The sequence below is a fragment of the Chrysemys picta genome, chromosome 6 (genome assembly GCF_011386835.1).
Source record: "Chrysemys picta bellii isolate R12L10 chromosome 6, ASM1138683v2, whole genome shotgun sequence".
Lineage (NCBI taxonomy): Eukaryota > Metazoa > Chordata > Testudines > Emydidae > Chrysemys > Chrysemys picta.
Genome location: NC_088796.1, coordinates 21,313,913 through 21,333,055, shown reverse-complemented (window position 1 = coordinate 21,333,055; position 19,143 = coordinate 21,313,913). Strand labels below are relative to the sequence as shown.

The following is a 19,143-nucleotide window of genomic DNA, read 5'->3' as shown; positions in this document are numbered from 1 at the left end:
CAGCATAAGCTGACAGGAGTAGTAGTATACCAATATTCCTAGCTATTTTGATGAGGAGTGGGAAAAAATCTCACCCCTATGCTGGCAAAACCCCTGGTGTGACACAATTATGCCAAAAGAAGAGTTCTTCTGCTGGTATAGCTAAACCACCTCTCTATTACCTCTGCTGTCAAGCAATCTTCTGTCAGCATAGTTGAGTGTACACTAGGGTTTTGCTGGCATAGCTGTGTTGGTTAGGGGTGCGATTTTTTTTCACATGTAGCTATGCTGGAAAAAACTTTGTAGTGTAGACTAAGGCTAGGAGTGTTTTGCTGGTATACAAATACCAGTATTCTATACTGGCACAGTGCTCCTAGTGTGGACGCAGCTATACCGGCAAAGTTGTGCTTTTGCTGGTTTAGCTTATGTTACTCCAGCCAAGCAAAACATAAAATATCCATAAAAGTGCAGTTTTGCTGGTATAAAAGCTATGATAATCAGGGATCACACCTCTTCACATGCCTGACTGGCTGTGCTGGATAAAGTCTGTAGTGTAGACATGCCCTAAGTTAGAGCAGCCTTGTGACTCCTCTAACTTATGCCTGGGGCCTAGTCAGCCCCCAACTGCCCCAAGAATATGAGGAACACAAAGATGGCTTGAAGCCATCAAAGCTTCCCAGGGCCAAGTGCAGGAATGGAGCACTGAGCATTGGGGCCCTTTGGGCATTCCCACTGAGATGGCAATTTTTAGTATGCGAGGAATGTAGAATCACAACTAAACATTTTTCATCTTTTCAGGTGACTTATTTTCAAGAATTTTTTAGTCTGCAGCTTATGCTGTGGAATCTCTTTTATGAACCTCCACAATTCCACGGAAATGGGGCCACTGCTTTGCCTTGAGAATTCAAAATCTTTCCCGGTAGATGTGATTTTTATAATGCCAGGAACGTTTTTTTACCTCTGTGATTATTTCAAATCCAGACGGGTAAAACTGTTGTTTGGGTCTTCTGAAAATCACACATGGTTTTGTACTGTGAATCAATCTAACAATGATATTTGCCAGACTGAGCCTGCTTGAAGAGATAATGGCATTCTGATCATCCTTGACAGTGAAACCCATTTCAGAGATCTCTCTGTGAACATGGAAGCCATGAGCACAATGACATTTTCACCCAGAGATCTAATTGGGGATCAGATTCTGGTACACTTACTCATGCTGAATTTCATGACTAGCCTCACTGAAGTCAGGTGTTATTCAATATAAAGAGGAAGGGTATCAGAATTGGGTCCTGAATAATTATTCAATTGGCGACACCCATTGTTTCTTCATTTCCAGTCTGTTTTAAAGCTAGACAAGGAGAAAAGGCACAACAGGAAAGAGGGAGATTTTCAAAGGTGGTTCTGTCTATGTATGTATCTATTTTAAGTACTTATAAGTATGCCTTGCAACCTTAAACATGTTTATCCTCATAACTCCCTTGCGAGATAGAGAGGTGCTATTATTACCATTCTGCAAATGGGGAACTGAGGCACAAAGAGAGTAAGTCACTTGCCCAAGATCACACAGGAAGTCTGTGGCGGAGTGGGGAATTGAACACAGGGCTCCCGTAGCCCAGGTTGGTCCCTAACCATTGGACTATGCTTCCTTTCTTAAGTAGCCAACTCCCATTGAAAGTTAATGGGAATTGGGCACTTAAGATCCCCCTAAAAGGACAAGCCTGCTATGTGATCTGATTACTACCCAGGCTCTGAACTGTGTGTGTGTGTGTGTGTGTGTGTGTGTGTGTGTGTATATATAAAGAGAGAGAGAGAGAGAGAGAGAGATTAGATTTAGCATTTATGTTTGTTTCTTTTTGCAGACCTGAGGATATTAGAGTTATTTTTGTTATTTGTAAAACTTTTGCTTATGGTGTGATGTTCTTGGGCATGCAGGACTTGAAATGCAACAGGAACACAGAGTAATTGTGAACTTATAAAAATTAGCTTTGTTTTCGTTACAGTGCAGGTGGTACAAATGATAGTAGCTTGTACTGTGGTGGTTCCTTTCAGTTGAGGCTATTAAAGATCTCTACAAATATTAAGTAATCTCCCAGTAACCTGGTAAAAATAATATTCCCATTGCACATATGAGGAAACTGAAGCACAAAAAGGTTAAGTGACTTACCTAAGATCACACAGCAATCTTGTGTCTAGGCTGGGAATAGAACACAGATGTTGTTACTGCAAGCCCTTAACCACGAGACCATGCTGCAAAATATAGACCAAGTTTTGACTTCTTACACCCCAGCAAGGTTAATGGAGTAACACCTGGAATAAGGAAAGCAGAATCAGGCTGTACATTATAAATCAAACCATTTCCAACATATGATAATGCCCCACTTACATAAAAGAATCAAACTGCATATAAAGGGCCTAATCTTGCATTCCCAATACACCCCAAACTAGCAGTTTCAACAGGAGTTTGCAGAATCAGACCCCCCCAAATCACTCTGTGGGCTTGTATTGTGATGAGCGCCCAGGACATTAGTCTTACAGCCAAAGATGGTTTTGTTAAAAAGCAAGTGAGCACCTCAAAGCCAGAAATGGTATTTTTTGAGCATATCATTGCACAATTAGACAGAATACCGCTGAGTCCCTGTTTTTCCAGAGATTAAGAAAGCCCTTTATTTGCTTTGTTTTTTGGTCCACCACTGGAAACTGATAATAGGGGGCATATATCAGCTTCCTGAATGGATGACCAGATAAACTGACCTTTCGGTCATCAGACTCCTGTCCTTTGGTGTATGGACAGATCTGCTCAAACAAAAACTATTTAAACAGATACCACCAGAGCAGATAAAAAGTAGCACAGAAATGTATGTGCACATTGCTGTTTGGTACTGCGTTATCTCAGACTAGTCAACCTTACCATAAGCTTCCAACTGGCTGAGAGGGACGTTTAAATCCATAATGGCCTGCAGTTTGAGAGCTTCGTTTCTTGGGCCTCTAATGGCCCAATGGGATATTTAGCTCACAAGAGCTTGTAGTATGCATAGCAGGCTGCAGTCTGGTTGAGGACATGAAAATTGGGTAACACACCTGGAGACTGTGTTGTGACGGTCATACGAGTCTCCATAGTGAAACACCATTAAATGTCACTGAAACTACAAGCTTTCTATAGTCACAAAAGGAACTTTAACCTTAGGTTTAAAACAAAGCCGTTGAACTTTCACCACTATGTCAGATGTGTGCAGTAAGCAGGAAAGGACCTCCGGCCTCTCTCAAATGTTGTATTTGTTTATTCCTGTAAGTGCAGCTTGGTATGGATGGCTGCTTATCTCAATACACTGGAATGGGTTCTTTTCACTACTTGCCGTTTTTCCTTTTCCAACCAGAGCACTTTATGCATTGCCTGGTTTCTGTTTTGGGGAGGAGGAAATTAATGGTCCTATCCTAGAAGTGTGCATGTAGGAGCTACTATACAGTGAGTTCTTTGTTTACTTTGTATCGTACACAAATTAATTTCTGTGGCACAGACTATGATAAATAGGAGCTGTTGCTGTCACTGGGAAGTGCCTTGAGTTCCCTGCTCACCTGGATTGGTGGTTCTCTGCTCTGTAGGATATGAGTGCTGGGGGCTTAGCTTTGGGAGCGGTTCTCTGATGCTCAGACAGAAAAAGGGAGGGTTATGCTTTTCTTAGACTTTGTGAATAAGGAACATAACAAAATAGGATTTCCCATCCCCAGTCTGAGTTCACCTACTCTGTTGTCCTACCTTTAACAGCGGCCAATATATGATACTTCTGAAAAAGGTGACACCCTTCACCCCCCCACTAATGCACTTGGCCACCTGGGAAATAGTTTCTGACTTACCCTCGTAACTTGTATCCTGAAGCAAGAGAAGAGTAATTGAATCTCAGACAGCCATAAATTCAAGTGTCATTGTTGGCAAAATTATTCAGCCCCTGTTAAAATCTAGCTGCACTTTTTGACTATGTGGTCTCCTATGGCAGCAAACTCCCCAGGCTGACCACATGCTGCACACAGAAGTACTTCCTTTCCTTTATTCCAGATATACTCTCCACTAATTCTCTGGAGTGAACTCTCATTCTTATGTCATGGCCCAGAGTGAAGGAGGACTGCTTGGTTTTCATTTGAGATGGGTGAAGTACAGATGCTAAAAGATACAGAATTCGGATCTGGATTTGAGCCCCAACGTTCATGGATATTCAGATCCAGATTAATATTTTAAGCACTCCCCTCCTCCCTCACCCCAGCTTCTTTTTTCCTTCTCCCCTTTGCTCCCCTCCCCCCAAATCTGGGGCCATTCAGATCCAGAGTTTTGATTTGGGTCTCTCTCTAGTTGTCACTTTACTTGTCCTAATCTTAAAAACCTCAGCCCAGTTCCTTTTAATGCTCCTTTCCTGCCTAGTAATGTGAGTTTTGCTGTCTCCCTTCTTATGCATGCAGGTATGCGTATGCATGCCCACCTTTCATTACTCTGCTTTTCTCCCTTGCGATCCTGTCTATCTCTTTTTCAGTTTCAGCTATATCATGCGGTGAGACAGACAAAATAACTGGATAGGGTGGTCCAAGGGCTTGTATCTCCCACATTGGCTTCTATGGGAGTGATGACGGGTCTGCACATCTAACAATCCCCATTTGCTTGAGACCCAAATGAGGGCTCTGTGGAGTTAAGTGGAGTTATTCACATTACCAGCACCTTTTGCTAGACGAGTTAGGGAATGGAATTAGCACTGGCCTTGAAGGACTTTCCTTGTTCTCTCTCTTTCCCACCCATCCAGCCATATGGAAGCCATTGCACAATGACAGTGGCAGGATAGTGGTATGAAAACTTGGCTTCCTGGCATAAAGGAGGCGCCAATGGTTCTCCCATTGAAGTCAGGAGCAAGAGAAGGTTACTTACTGTAACTGGAGGTTCTTTGAGATGTGTGGTCCCTATCTGGATTCCAAATGTGGGTGCGCGTGTGTGCCATGCGCTGAAGCCACAACTGTTCATAGTAGTGTCCATTGACCCGCACGTGTGTCGACCACGTGGTGCCTCGAGGCTTTTAGAGTCTGTGCCAGTCAACGCTGCTCCAGTTCCCTCTTACCAGAGGAGCCTGGAGCAGAGGGGATGGAGGGTGGGATTGGAATCCAGATAGGGACCACACATCTCGAAGAACCTCCAGTTACAGTAAATAACCTTCTCTTCTTCGAGTGATGGTCTCTATGTGGATACCAAACATGGGAGAGTAGCAAGCAGTGGTTGGCATGGAGGCGGGTGCGAGGGCTCTCGAGAAGATACAGTTTGCAGGACAGCCTGACCGACTGCCGCATCCAATGCAGTGGCAGGGGCAATGGTGTAGTGGGCAGAAAAGGTGTGGACTGAGGCCCAGGTGGCCTCCCTACAAATCTCATGCCACAGAACATACACTGCAATGTCGGCCTTCCTTGTGGATGCCAGCGTAGAGTGGGCCGTGACTCTTGGAGGAGGCGGGATATGGGAGAGCGTATAACAGTCCGCGATACACCAGGAAATCCATTTAGAGAGTGGGTGAGATGAGAGTGCTGGACCCCGACAGCGACAAAGAGTTGGGGAGACATTCAGAAGACACGGGTACGGTGAAGATGAAAGGCCAAAGCCCAACAAATTTAGAGTGTGTGGAATGCATGTTCCTGGGAGGAGGTGTGTGGTCTAGGGTAGAAGGTCATGAAGTGTATGCACTGATTGAGGTGAAACGGGGTGGCCACCTTGGGGAGGAATTTGGGATGGAGACAGTGTGACCTTGTCCTTAGGGAAGACAGTGAGAGGTGGATCCGCTATCGTGGCTGCCAGTTCGCTAACTCGCTGTGTGGACCTTCATGGAAAGTTGGGCGAGGGAGCAGGTAGTGAGGAATTCAAAGGGAGGCTTAGTGAGGGAGGCAAAGACAAGGTTAAGGTCCCAAGTGGGAACAGGTTTCTGCATGGTGGGGAAGGCGTTGAGAAGGCCACGAATGAAACAGAAGGTAGTTGGGTGGTGAAGACAGAAAAGCCATCCAGAGGAGGAAGAAAGGAACTGAGTGCTGCCAGGTGGACACGGATGGAAGAGTGAGCAAGGCCCTACTGGTGGAGGTGAAGGAGGTAGTCCAGGAGGACAGGAATGGAAGCAGAGATCACAGGGCGTTGGTGACGGTGGGCCTATGCAGTGAAACGACACCATTTGGCTTGATAGCATGCCCTAGTGGATGGATGTCTGCTATATGTAAGGATGTCACGGATGGGGACAGAGCAGGACTTATCTGCGTGCGAGCCCCATCCAAATACTAGGCCGTGAGATGGAGAGGGCCCAGGTTGGAGTGCTGCTGATGGCTGTGCACTTGCATGAGGAGATCGGGGAGGGGTGGAAGCTGGACTGAAAGGTGAACAGAGAGGTGGAGGAGATCCATGTATCAGGACTGGTGAGGTGAGGAAGGGGCTATGATAAAAATCGTTGTCTGGTTGAATCTCACCTTGTGGAGGACTTGGGGAAGCAGAGGTATGGGTGGAAAGGTATAGTGAAAGTCTGTGGTCCACAGGAGGAGAAGGGCATCGCCCTGGGATCCTGGGCCCAGGCTGCCTCTGGAGCTTGTGGTTCTCCGGCATCGCAAAGAGGTCCCAGCGCGGCATGCCCCACAGACAAAAAGTGGATCCGAGAATGGGGTCGTGGAGCTCCCATTCGTGGTTGGTGTGGAAGGACCAGCTGAGCATGACTGCCAAGGAGCTGCTGGTGCCCAGAGGTGAACGGTATGCAGTTCCAAAGGAGAATGGCCTCCATGCGAAGGGGGACCTGGCCCCGCCCTGCAGGTTGATATAGACCACCGCCATCATGTTTTCGGACAGCAGCTGGATATGGCAGGAGTGAATGAAAGGCAGGCAGGTTCGGCAAGCAAGGTGGATGGCCCGCAGTTCCAGGATGTTGACGTGCACCTGTGCTTCCCTGGGCGATCAGAGGCCCTGGGCTATGTGCTCATCCAAATGGTCTCCCCATCCGACGAACAAGGCATCAGTGGTGATAATGGCATGGGGGGGGGCACGAAGGGGATGCCTGTTAAGAGCGTGGATGGGTTGTGCCACCAGGTGAGGGAGTCCAGGACAGAGGAGGGAATTAAGACCAGTTTGCTGAGGTGGCCCGGCTGGGGATCGTAGACAGAGTGGAGCCACAACTGGAGGCAGCGCATATGAAGGTGGGCATACAGCGTAATGGAGGTGCAGGCCGCCATATGGCCCAGGAGGGAGAGGCAGTGGCAGACACATGTGTGTGGGTGCTGGCAGAGCTGTGCAATGAGTGGTGAAGCGGTCCAAGGGAAGAAAGGCACGGGCTGCGATAGAGTCCAGGTGATCCCCTATAAAGATGAGTGTTTGTGTAGAGGTGAGGACCAATTTGTCCTCGTTGATGCAGATCCTCAAGGCCCAGAGGAGGGCATGTAAGGTCCGGATAGTGGCAAGGAGGCAGGTCCGGGATGGTGCCACGAGGAGCCAATTGTCCAGGAAGGGAAATACGAAGTGATCCCGGTGACTCATGTAGCCACTATGATGGCAAAAACCTTTGTGAAGATGCAGGGGGCGGTAGCAATCCTGAAGGGAGGACCTGGAATTGATAGTGAAGCAGAGGAACTTGTGATGGGCAGGGTGGATGTCTATGTGGAAATACGCATCCTTCATACTGAGAGCTGCGAACCAGACTCCAGGAGGAAGAGATGGGATTATGAGGGGGAGTGTGACCATGCAGAAGCGGAATCTATGGATAAACTTGTTTAACAGCCAGACATCCAAAATAGGTCAGAGGCCAGCCCCTTTCTTCGGCACAAGGAAATAAGGGGAGTAGAAAGCACAGCTGTGTAGTGTTGTGGAACATGTTCTCTGGTGCCCTTCTGAAGGAGGGCATCCGCTTCTTCATGGAGAAGATGGTATTGGGAGGGATCCCCCGGGTGTCCCTGGGGCAAGCGATGGAAAAGAGAGGAATTTGATGAGATACCCCTGCTGAACAATGTCCAGCACCCAGCAGTCGGTGGTAATCAAGCCCCAGTTGCAGGCGAAGAGGGCGAGACAACCCCTGAAAACAACTGGAGGGGTGGTGGGAGGGGTAGAGGAAGGTTTGCGGATCTCGGAGAAAGAGTCAAAAGGGCTGTTGGGAAGAACGTTGGGGGAAGGTGGAAGCGGCCGGAGTGGAGCTATGGGGCCGCTGTGAGCATGGGTGGAGTTGCTGTGGGTTGGGGCTGGGGTATAGAGGCCCAGTGACTGGAGGGTGGCCCGAGAGTCTTTGAGGGAGTGTAGGGATTCCTCAGTTTTGTCACTAAACAATTTGGTGTTATTGAAGTGGAGGTCCTCAAGGATGGTCTAGACCTTCTTCAGGAACCCGCTAGATTGCAGCCAAGAGTCATGGCGGAGCACGACCCCGGATGCTAGTGAGTGGGACACAGTGTCAGCAGCATCAACTGCGGCTTAGAGTGCCACCTTGCCTTCATCCAGAAGGGTCTGAAAATCCTGATACTTCTCTGGAGGGAGGGAGGTTTGAAGGTCTGCCAGCTTTGTGTACAACAGGAAGTTATACTTGGCCAGGATGGCCTGGTAGCTGGCAATGTAGAACTGGAGACCCGCAGAGGATATACCTTATGGCCCAGCAGGTCCGGCTTCTTGGAGGCCTAATTGGGTGGGGTGGAATTAAAGTGTTGTTGGCGGGCCCGCTCAGTCACTGCTTGAATCAGAAGACAGTTCAGTGGCAGGTGAGAGAAGAGGAAATCTGTACCATTAGAGGGTTTGAAATAGGTTCCGCCTGCTTGGGAGTAAGGGCACAGGAAGCCTGGGTGTGCCAGACAGCCTGGGTTGGTTGCAAGATGGCCTCGTGGATAGATAGGGCTGTATGGGAGGATCCAGGGGGTTGCAGAATGTCTAGGAATTGGGTCTGGGGATCCTGGGTGTCCTCCACGGGCAGGTAGAGGGCCGTAGCCATACGGGCCTGGTACTGCACATGGTCGTCGGGGAAAGAGAGAGAGAGAGAGGGCATCATTCCGGGAGGAAGAGGCGCCAGTGGGCACTGGAGGTGTCAACGGTGCCATTGGTGCTGACGGAGCGGGAACGTCCCGATGCTCCTCTTAGACAGAAGGAGAGGCAATGTGCGCCAGGGACAGGCAGTGATGTGGATGTACCCTCTGCTTGCGGTAGGGGTTCCAAGCAGCCCAAAAGGGTTGCTGGGCAGGCGCCCCGGGGTAATGGAACGAGTCGACTGGTGGAAAGTACATTGGTTGGTATGGCTTGTGCTGAGGCTCCGGGCTGTATGACCATGCAGGCGAGAAGGTGGGGTCCGGTTAAGAGGACCACTCAGAGCCAGAGGACTGGTCTGGCAGGGGTGGAGCAGTCAGTGCAAGATGGGGCAAGACTGGACAGTCCATGAAGAGAAGTTCTTCTGTAGAAGGGACCGGCGGAGAGAGTGGAGATGGAAGCTGAAGCAAGAGAAGCTCATCTGTAGGAGACGGCAGTTGGAGAGGACCAAAGACCCTGGGTGTGGAGAGAAGCCAGCATACGGCAGCATGAGCTCGGCTGTCGGAATTGACAAGCGCGGATGGTCCTGGTGGTCCACGGAGCCGGGGGGGGTGATGGCAGTGGGCCAGTCACCGTTGCTGGGAGCAACGCTGGTGAAGGGCAGTGCTTTGACTTATACTCCGAGAGGGACTTTTTTGGAGCAGGATTGTCCAGGTCGATGCATGGCTTCTCACCTGACCTGGCACAGCTTGAGGAGGCAACGCTGTGTTTCGAGGTGGTCCCTGTCAGGGAGCTGCCTTTGTGCCCATGATTGTGCTTCTTGTGTGCACAGTGGGTTTTGGGCAGTTGTGGTGGTACCACCAGTGTCGGGCGGAAAGGGTCCGTGGAGGCGCTCACTGCCAGTACTGGGCGGTGCTGCGGTGGATCTGAGGGTGCCGGATCCAGTTGCGCATGTGGGTGTGTAGCCTCCTCCATAAGGTACATGTGGAGGCGAAGTGCTCTGGCTTCCTGAGTTCGAAGTGGCCAGATGGAGCAGTGGCCAGCGATATGAGCTTCGCCAGGGCAGCAGAGACAATGGCAAGCAGAGGCAGCTCATTGCTCACAGACAGGGAAGCACAGTATTTAAAAATGGCTTGTCGGGGTATAGTCCTCGGGCCAGGGAGGAGCCCCAGAGAGGGGAGAACAATGGGAACCTAATGGACTAACTAATGGACAACTATACAGAATGAAGAAAAACTATGTACAAAGGATGGAAGAGTAGTTCTCTTAGAAAACTAAGATCATCGAGGAACAGGAGTTCCAACTCTGGCCATGCAGCGGTAAGAGGGAACTGGAGTGGCATCAACTCGCACAGCCTCAAAGCCTCAGACGTGCTACACAGTCGATGCATAACGCACGTGTGGGTCAGCGGACACTACTATGAACAGTTCCGGCTCCAGTGCATGGCGCACATGCGCACCCACATCTGGGATCCACATAGGGACCATCACTCGAAGAAGAATGTTGCTATCCTCTTTGATGGGAGGGAGGTTTGACTCAGAGTGAGGATCCTTGAGATGCTTTCTGGGCTTGCTTGGTCCTTGTTGTTAGGTGCAGCCACAGAAAGAACTTGTGCCTTGGTCATTGTGCAGTAGTATCAATACTATGACACTAAAACCATTACCACCACAAAAGGAGAATGCATATTAGCCTATTAGTAAGAATGAGAAGAAAGGGAGATGGTGGGAAGTGCAAACTATTAGACTTGAGATGTAGATGGCCCAGGACAAGTACTGGGCACATGTAGGCTGGGATTTGACCTAACACCACTCTCTTTGAAGTCAACCTGAATTTCGAAAGGAGCAGAGTTAGGCCTATGCAGAGCATGTTCGAAAATGTCAGCCATAGTGCATGCAGCTTAACATCTCCAGCGTGCTTTACAGGTGTTACCCGTTATGCAGGGGCCATGAAACATTTCTCTCTAGCCTCTGATTTCCAATATGCATGTGAATGTTGCTGTATTAGGAAGGGGTAACCTCAGAGAGGTTGGGTTCAGTCCAGGTAAAATTAATCATTTTATATCAACAGGGCCCCCCCTCTTCACAAAGGCATGAACAACATACAGTGGATTTGCTGCTATCTAAAATGTATAGGTCTGTAATGTGGGTCAGAGATCTGGTAACTGGCTCTGTCCTGAGATTCCTGTCCTGTCCAGACAGGGGCTGGAAATGAAGAGTCAATTTATCAGACCATTTCCTTTAAAAAAAAGGAATGAGTGTAGATGGGAGAAAGATTTGGGGAGTCACAGATTCCAAGGCCAGAAGGGACCATTGTGATCATTCAGTCTGACCTCCTGTATTACACAGGCCATAGAACTCCCCCCAAATAATTCTTAGTGTAGATCTTTCAGAAAAACATCCAATCTTGATTTAAAAATTGCCAGTGATGGAGAATCCCCCGCAGCCCTTGTTAAATTGTTCCAATGGTTAATTACCCTCCCTGTTAAAAATAAATGCCTTATTTCCTGTCTGAAGTTTTATAGCTTCAACTTCCAGACATTGGATCATTTTATACCTTTTTCGGCTAGACTGAAGAGTCTGCTATCAAATATTTATTTCCTGTGTAGGTATTTCTAGACTGTAATCAAGTCACCCTTTAACCATCTCTTTGTTAAATTGAATAGGGGAGAGGAAGTTCATATTTCATCTGATCTAGAGATCAGGCCAAACAGAAACCCCAGATACAAGTGTCCATGCACTTTAGGGAGGTTCGGATTCTGATCCAAACTTTGTGGTTTGGGCTCATTCCTAATCCAAACTGGTTCACCCACCTTTTCAGGTGCTCACCTGGGCCCCATCAGTGTAGTACCTGAGTGCCTCTAGCTGGGATTTTTGGATGTGCCTGGATATATTGAATGCATTGTACAATAAAGTTCACATTCAGTCCCAGATTAATTCCTGATCGATACCAGCAGAAGCCAGTGCAGACCCTGAGGGAGGCGCAAAGGCAGAGGTTGTGCTAGTAGATAACAGCTCAAGTTTTTCCTCTACCAAGGGGACACAAAAGTTGAACTGAGATTTAAAAGCTAAGTGGTGAAATGCATGGCCTGGGTAGCTGGAGGCTTCATTGATTCAGTTCATCCTCCAAACAGCCTCGGTTCGATTGCTTCCCCATCGTGAAACATCACTCACCTTCCTTTAGGGTGAATTCCCTGTGGATACGGTGGCGTGGGGGGGGTCATGCACATGCCGGGAGGTATAATTCATGCCTGGTTGCACTAGCTTGGGTGGAGCTAGTCATTTGCCTGGATATAACTGAAAGTAAACAGAATGCAGTAAAGGAGAATGAACTTATATTTCTACTGATAGCAATTAACTGTGTTCTCAGTGACCAACGGGCTGAAAGGGACAGCAGGATTATGCTTCCTCATCTCTGGACACGATAGAAAAGTGTGGAGGTGCAGTGTGTGTGTGTGTGTGTGTGTGATAATCTTATGAGACTACAAGAAGGCATCCTAGTTTCTTCCTATGGAACTAAACAAACTGTCTAAAAACTTGACTGAAAATTCTGCTGCTTAAAACTAATAGCAACTTTTCTTTATTGCCTTTGTTCACAAAAATAAAGCACTGGGGTGAAAGAAATGGTTGGAACAGCAGGCAACAGGAAAATGAAATTCATTAGTATTGAGAACCCGTAGGCCCTGGTCCTGCAATGAGCTCTGAATGGGCAGACCTCATAGAGAGCTCATTGCAAGATCAGGGCCTTAATGGGCAGGACAGGAAACTTCACATGGTGCCTTCAGTTTTAAGGGTTTCTTTAGTTTCTAGCAGTTTCAAAGTCTTGCTCTTTTTCCATCCAGGCCCTGGGATATTTGGAGGTTGGAAATGTGAGGGTCTTTTTTTTTTTAAATTGCATGCCAATCAGTTGCACATAGCTAATATTTGCCAGCTATTGATCTAGCATCCATCTCTGTTACTCGTTAACTTTGGCCCAAGGTTCAAAGTTCTGTCTTTTGTTTAAAAACTGATTTCATTACTAGGGCACGTCCTCTAGCTAATCTAATGGTGCTAGAGGGCCATAGGGAGAGAGAATGAGAAATTTTACCGTAACTTGAAGGAAAATTCTGAAGATCGGACAGAAAACTCATTTTCCCCACGTTGAAGAATTTTTTTAGCACACAGCTGCCTGCGTGTACACACATGCAATACCGTATGTACATTTCCAGAGCTGTGAAAGATTCTAAAACATGGCTAACCCAATGGACAGAGCAATTGGTTCAGAAATATACAAAGGCCTTAGTTCTGCTTTCATTTAGCTAAAATAAATCTGTACTTCCCTGGATCAGGGCTAGACTGGTCAGCACCTTGCCTAATCGAGCCCTCTTTTCCTATCAAAAGTCAACCAGGGTTTTACTGTTAAAAACCCATGTAATGACAGGATTAAGGTGGACCACACATCCTGTCTATATACACCTTATGCCAGTCTTTAATTACATGATCACGTGGTATTTCTCAAGTAATACAATGTAATCTCACACAGATCTTTCTGATCAGTCATTTACGCTGATCACTAACTGTCCCAAAAGTCAGTTTAAAAAACAATATTTTACACATTTTAAAAACTCAGACAAACTTTAAGTTTGTGCTGCTCTATATAAAATTAAGCTAGATTTCCCATAGCAGTCACCCAACACAAAACTAGTATGTCCCACCTACTCCATCAATCTGTCTACCATGGAAAAAAGTATTATATTGTAGTATGACCAGAAGTTCTTGGATTCATAGGTTTTAAGGCCAGAAGGGACCATGATGACGATCTAACCTCACCTCCTGTATAAACACAGGCCAAAAAACCTTACACAATTTTTGCATCAAGCCCATAATTTCTGGTTGAGCTATAGTTGTTTTTTCAAAAGACATCCGGTTTTGATTTAAAGACTTCAAATGCTGGAGAATTTAAAACATCTCTAGATAAGTTGTTCCAATGCTTAATTACCCTCCAGAAGGAACTCTTGTCTCTTCTTCAGTTTCACATTCGTCTAGAACTAGTTGGAAAATGGCAAACATTTTTGGTGAAAGATCTCTGAGGCTAGGACAAGAAGCAATGGGCTTAAATTGCAGCAAGGGAGGTGTAGGTTGGATATTAGGAAAAACTTCCTAACTGTCTGGGTGGTTAAGCATTGGAAAAAAAATTGCCTAGGGAGGTCGTGGAATCTCCATTATTGGAGATTTTTAAGAGCAGGTTAGACGAACACCTGTCAGGGCTGGTCTGTAATACTTAGTCCTGCCTTTAGTGCAGAGGATTGGACTAGATGACCTCTTGAGGTCCCTTCCAGTCCTATGATTCTAAGAAACATTAATTAATGGGTGCCAGTAAAGTCACCTCTTAACTGCATCGGAGTTGAAGTGAACAATTAAAATATAGCATGGTGGATTGGCACATCTGAAAGAACTCCATTGCAGCACAAGAGGTTTTTATAATATTTTGTTATAATATGAGAAACAATTTAAAAAGTAGCACAAATGCTCAGCAGAGCAGCAAAGGATTATGTCATTACATTAAGTAGTTTTTTAATAAGTGCTTCTCCGTGGCAGTAGGCCAGCTTCCTCCTCACTGCTCCTGTATTTACCCAAGATACAGGTTGCCAATGCTTCTTGAATTGGGGCGTGCACGTTTTTTGCTGTGTTTTTTAAGTTGGCATCTGTTGTCACAGTCCCTGTTTTGTTTATTAAGATTTCCTGGATGCTTTTCAGTTTAATTAAAAATTAAAGATGAAAGAGCCCAGTTCTTTATTCTGAATGATTCAATAAAGATATTTAACAAGACCACCAGAATAAAGTGCTTTGGGGCAGATAGTTTAGTGATGATCGCCAAGAATTTTGCATGTTTGAAGCAGAGGGAATAACATCACTCATTACATGCTCTCTGAGCATTAGGACGTTGGGCGTATAAGGATGCCATTACTAGTTAGACTCAAGGCAGCACAAAAAAAGGGTATAGAATGCGTAACTATTCTCAGTGCAGTTTTGCCTGTTAAAGGAATGAACAGCTGCCTGACGTTCAAGAGGACTCACATCTAACAAACCAAAATGAACTGTAATAAATTGTCTAGGACTGATTTGAAGCCAAGATGAGATAAGATCAGAGAATAGATACTCAACTCCAAATTCATTTGGACCAAGAAAATGGCAAGTGATATTACCAGTTGTGACTCTTTCTGTTGTGATTTTTTTTTTGGAAGTAGAAAATCCAAGCAGGACATTGAAGGAGAGAGCCATACTGAAAGCAGACAGCCCCACCTTATGCCCTGACCACAGCATAAGTGGCTGGCCCTTCTTCTCCTGCATCTCTATACAAACTTTGAACCCAAAGCAAGAAAGTTCAGTGTGCTGTTGGATCAGCTTGCTAAACCTCCCCACTACAACCTCTAGCGCTGCCCTGCATATTATGATGTGATCCCAGTGGAGAAGAGTAGTTTGCAGTTGGAAGTTCCATGGGCCCACTCTGAAATACTAAGGCCTGTTCTAGTTTTAAGCTTAGCAGCTTTAACAGTCTGCATATTACTGCACAAGGATTCCAAAGTGAATGGAGAGCAAACAGGCAGCTAGAATTCAGTCCGCTGGCCACATGAAAAATTCTTGTGCGATAAAAAAGTGAGATTAGGTTGCCGAGGGGAATCTGGATCTGGGAGACAACATCCCTGCCTCAGGCTAATGCAGACTGGAATGCATGTCCCTAGTTGGCTGGGAAGGCTCTTTTGCTGCACTAACTGGCCCTCCTGATGCTGACTTGAACACTGACTCATATCTGAGAGAATTTCTACATGAGGTGAGGCTGGGCTGCAAACTTTGAAGTTGGACTTTCCCAAAGTTTGAGGATAATTTGAATCACACAGGATCCTGGTTTAGGACACTGGTTTAGATCCCGATCATCCAATGTCCGGACAGGTTTGTGTATATCTAGGGTTTTGGTTAAAATCAGTCTTCCAAATTTAGTGAGATTTTATACAATCCCTGCCTGCTCACACCTAGAACTCAAGGTAAGTCTACACTTAACAGCTGTGTGTAGAGTACAGACACTGTACACCCAGCTAACACAGATCTAAATAGCAGTGTAGATGGCTATGCATGGCTTAGGTGAGTCGAATAGAGTGCCCTACACGCCTGAACCCCCACGGGTAGATACCCTACACGGCTCTCTACATGCCCAACCAGAGCCTCCCACATCTGCGTTGTTCTTTTTAGCAGTGTAGTGTCCCGCTACACCTCCTTGCTGCTGGAGTGCAGCGTGTAGCTGCACACCACAGTGACAAGTGTGGACACAATCTGTCTTTTGCTGGGTCATGTAGCTGTACGTGTAGTGCCTGTACTGTACATGCTGCTGTAAGTGTAGACATAACCTCAGGGTTATCACAAAACTCCCACTGACTTTAATGGGACCCAGATTTTTCCTTAGGTGCCTACATTTAGGCTTTGTCTATGCTACCACTTTTGGCGGTCAAACTTTTGTCAGTCAGGGATGTGAAAAAAAACACTCCCCGACTAACACAAGTTTCACCAACAAAAGCACTGGTATGGACAGTGCTATGTTGGTAGGAGAGGCTTTCCTGCTGATGTAGCTAACACCGCTCGTTGGGGGTGGTTTAATTATGCTCTTTCCTGCCTGCAAAGAGCGGCTACATGGGAGACCTTACAGTGGCACAGCTGTACAGTAGCAGTACAACTGTGTCATTGTAAGGTTCATAGTGTAGACATAGCCTTAGAGTCCTAAATCCATTTTAATCCGCCTCCCCGAGAGACGGAAGCTAGGTTGGAGGGAGAATTTTCCCGTCGACCTAGCTCTAGGGGACTAGGTCAGTTTAACTGCCTTGTTCAGGCGTGTGGAATTTTCAGACCCTCGAGCAATGTTGTTATATGGACCTAATTTCCTAGTGTAGAGCTGGCCTTGATTTTCAAAAATAGTTAGCACCCAGCAGCTCCCACTGATCTCGTTTAGCACAGCTGGATGCTTAGTACGTTTGAAAAATCAAGCCACTTATTTAGGAGACTAACTGGATTTTTAGCTGCCTAACTTTAGGCAGACAGCTTTGAAGGTCTTGGATTCCATTTCACTCTTTGATTTTAGTTCAGTATTCCTAGAACAGAGGTGAAGGCGCTAGATCTGAAGGAAGAATCTGCTTTATTCCCTACCAATTGCTGTGACCCAGGGACATACAGAAGATGGTGACACAGCAGAACTCAAATAACAGCCCAAGAAAAGGCTTCGGATTATTGTACAGTTCTAGTCACTAAGTACACCTCTACCCCGATATAACGCGACCTGATATAACACGAATTCGGATATAACGCGGTAAAGCAGTGCTTGGGGGGGGGGGGAGGGAAGGCTGCGCTCTCCAGCGGATCAAAGTAAGTTCGATATAACGCAGTTTCACCTATAATGCGGTAAGATTTTTTGGCTCCCGAGGACAGCGTTATATCAGGGTAGAGGTGTATTATCTCAAGTCCCTGAGGCAAAATGCTGCCTGACAATCCAAATGAGCGTATAGTGCTGTCTGCACGTCTGTCTTTAATATCTAAAATATATTATCTTACCCACCTTGTCTTGCTTTAACCACTGCATGTATAAAACCTGTTTCATTTTCATTGTGGAGGAGGAGCAAGGAGTTGGGGCGAAGTTGAAACAGCAGAGAAACAAATGAGATGTCTATAGTGTCACTGTTCCATGAAACAAACTGTGGCAAACAAGTTATGACCCCTTGAAAGGTTTTAATGAGTGTTTAAATCAAAGCAGTATACTCTATCATAGCGTTTATTAGCCCTGTTTAAATTTAAGGCCATTTCATAGTTCCAGCCCCAAATTCTCACTGCTGTTTGAAATTTAATTTGCTGGGAAATCTTCTCTGCAGTTATAAATATCAAGTTAGTGCAAAACAGAAGATCCATGAATACAACATTGGGCAGGTGATTCAAACCCAGTCCAGAAACTCAGGCTAGAGAGACTCCCCTGGCAATCTGAAGAAGCGATAAATTGGGTAAAAATAGCCGAGGCATCTGAGTAAGAATAAATTGAGTTAGAACAACAAGGTTCCTGCCGACCAAGACTGGGGAAACTAATCAATGACTAATTATCAAAGGATGGTTTTTCTTCATTTGAGCTCCCTCCATGCAGCCTGGGAACCATTTGGAGCAGTAGCTCTACCTGTCAAGTTGCCACAGCACACCCTGGGGTGCCGTTCTCATGACAGCATTGCTCAAGAATGTAAATGGCCTTGGTTTACAGCAGCTTCACTCTTGGACTAATGCAGAGTATGAGGATCAGATGGCCATGTAATTGGAATTTATTAATTCAAAATAGGAGGGATTGCTGAGGTAATAGGGGCTCAGCCTCTAGGAGGGAGAAAGGGCCAGATTTTTAAAGGTATTTAAGTGCTTAAAGATGCAGATAGGTGCCTAATGGGATCTTCAAAAGCACCTAGGTGCCTAACTCCCATTGATTTCATGGAAGGTAGGTGCCTAAATACCTTTAAAAATGTAGCCTTAACTGTCAAGTCCTCAACAACTTTCCTCCTCCTCTAGATGTTATGACCTACAGGTCTCAAACCTGGCTCCAAAAGATTCATGGGAGTGGTCACATGCCAACCCTCCACCTGGTGGTCCGCTGACAATTGCTTACCTGGGACCCAGCAAGCCCAGCCCCAGTTTGAGGCTCTGTCCTGGAGGTGTTATTGGTAGAGCAATCAGCTGCTCTGGTTGGCCCACCAGCCCTACTTAAGCCAGCAGCAGGAACAGGAAACTCTCTGAACAATGGGGCTTCACCCTGTTCTGGATTGATGCCTTGTGCTTCCTGCTCACCCCGGCTTGATTTCCTGGCCTCCTGACTCAGCATGACTCCTGGCTGCTCGTGGGTCTGATCTCCAGTTTGTCTCCTGTTTCTGACCTCCCTGTCTCATGACTCTGACCTGTGACTCAGACTACTAGGTCTGGCCACCCCGGACCCAGCTGTGTCACTAGGGAGAACCTGTTAAGATGACATGTTAGGGACACAGATCTCTTATCACCAATATCCAGCTGCCGGAAAACAAGCATTGGTATCTGCAGCTGACTTGTTCATCCTGGTACTTTGGTTTAGCATCTTCCATCCAAGGATCTCAAAAGTGCAATAAAACCATTGCTGAATTGAGTCTTAACACTCCTAAAAGTCAGCAA

The 19,143-nt window shown here is 46.5% G+C and overlaps 2 long non-coding RNA genes across 4 annotated transcripts in view; one reads left to right on the top strand and one right to left on the bottom strand.

Moving 5' to 3' along the window:
• Positions 1-2,670, bottom strand: part of LOC135984215 (uncharacterized) — a 36,252-nt gene extending 33,582 nt beyond the window's left edge. The window contains exons 1-2 of the long non-coding RNA XR_010602121.1: positions 2,549-2,670; positions 2,144-2,286 (exon numbers count right to left, since the gene is read on the bottom strand). This is a non-coding gene — a long non-coding RNA (uncharacterized LOC135984215). The remainder of the gene's footprint in view (positions 1-2,143; positions 2,287-2,548) is intronic.
• LOC112058939 (uncharacterized) overlaps positions 1-19,143 on the top strand; it is a 59,073-nt gene that overhangs the window by 4,437 nt on the left and 35,493 nt on the right. The window lies entirely within an intron of this gene.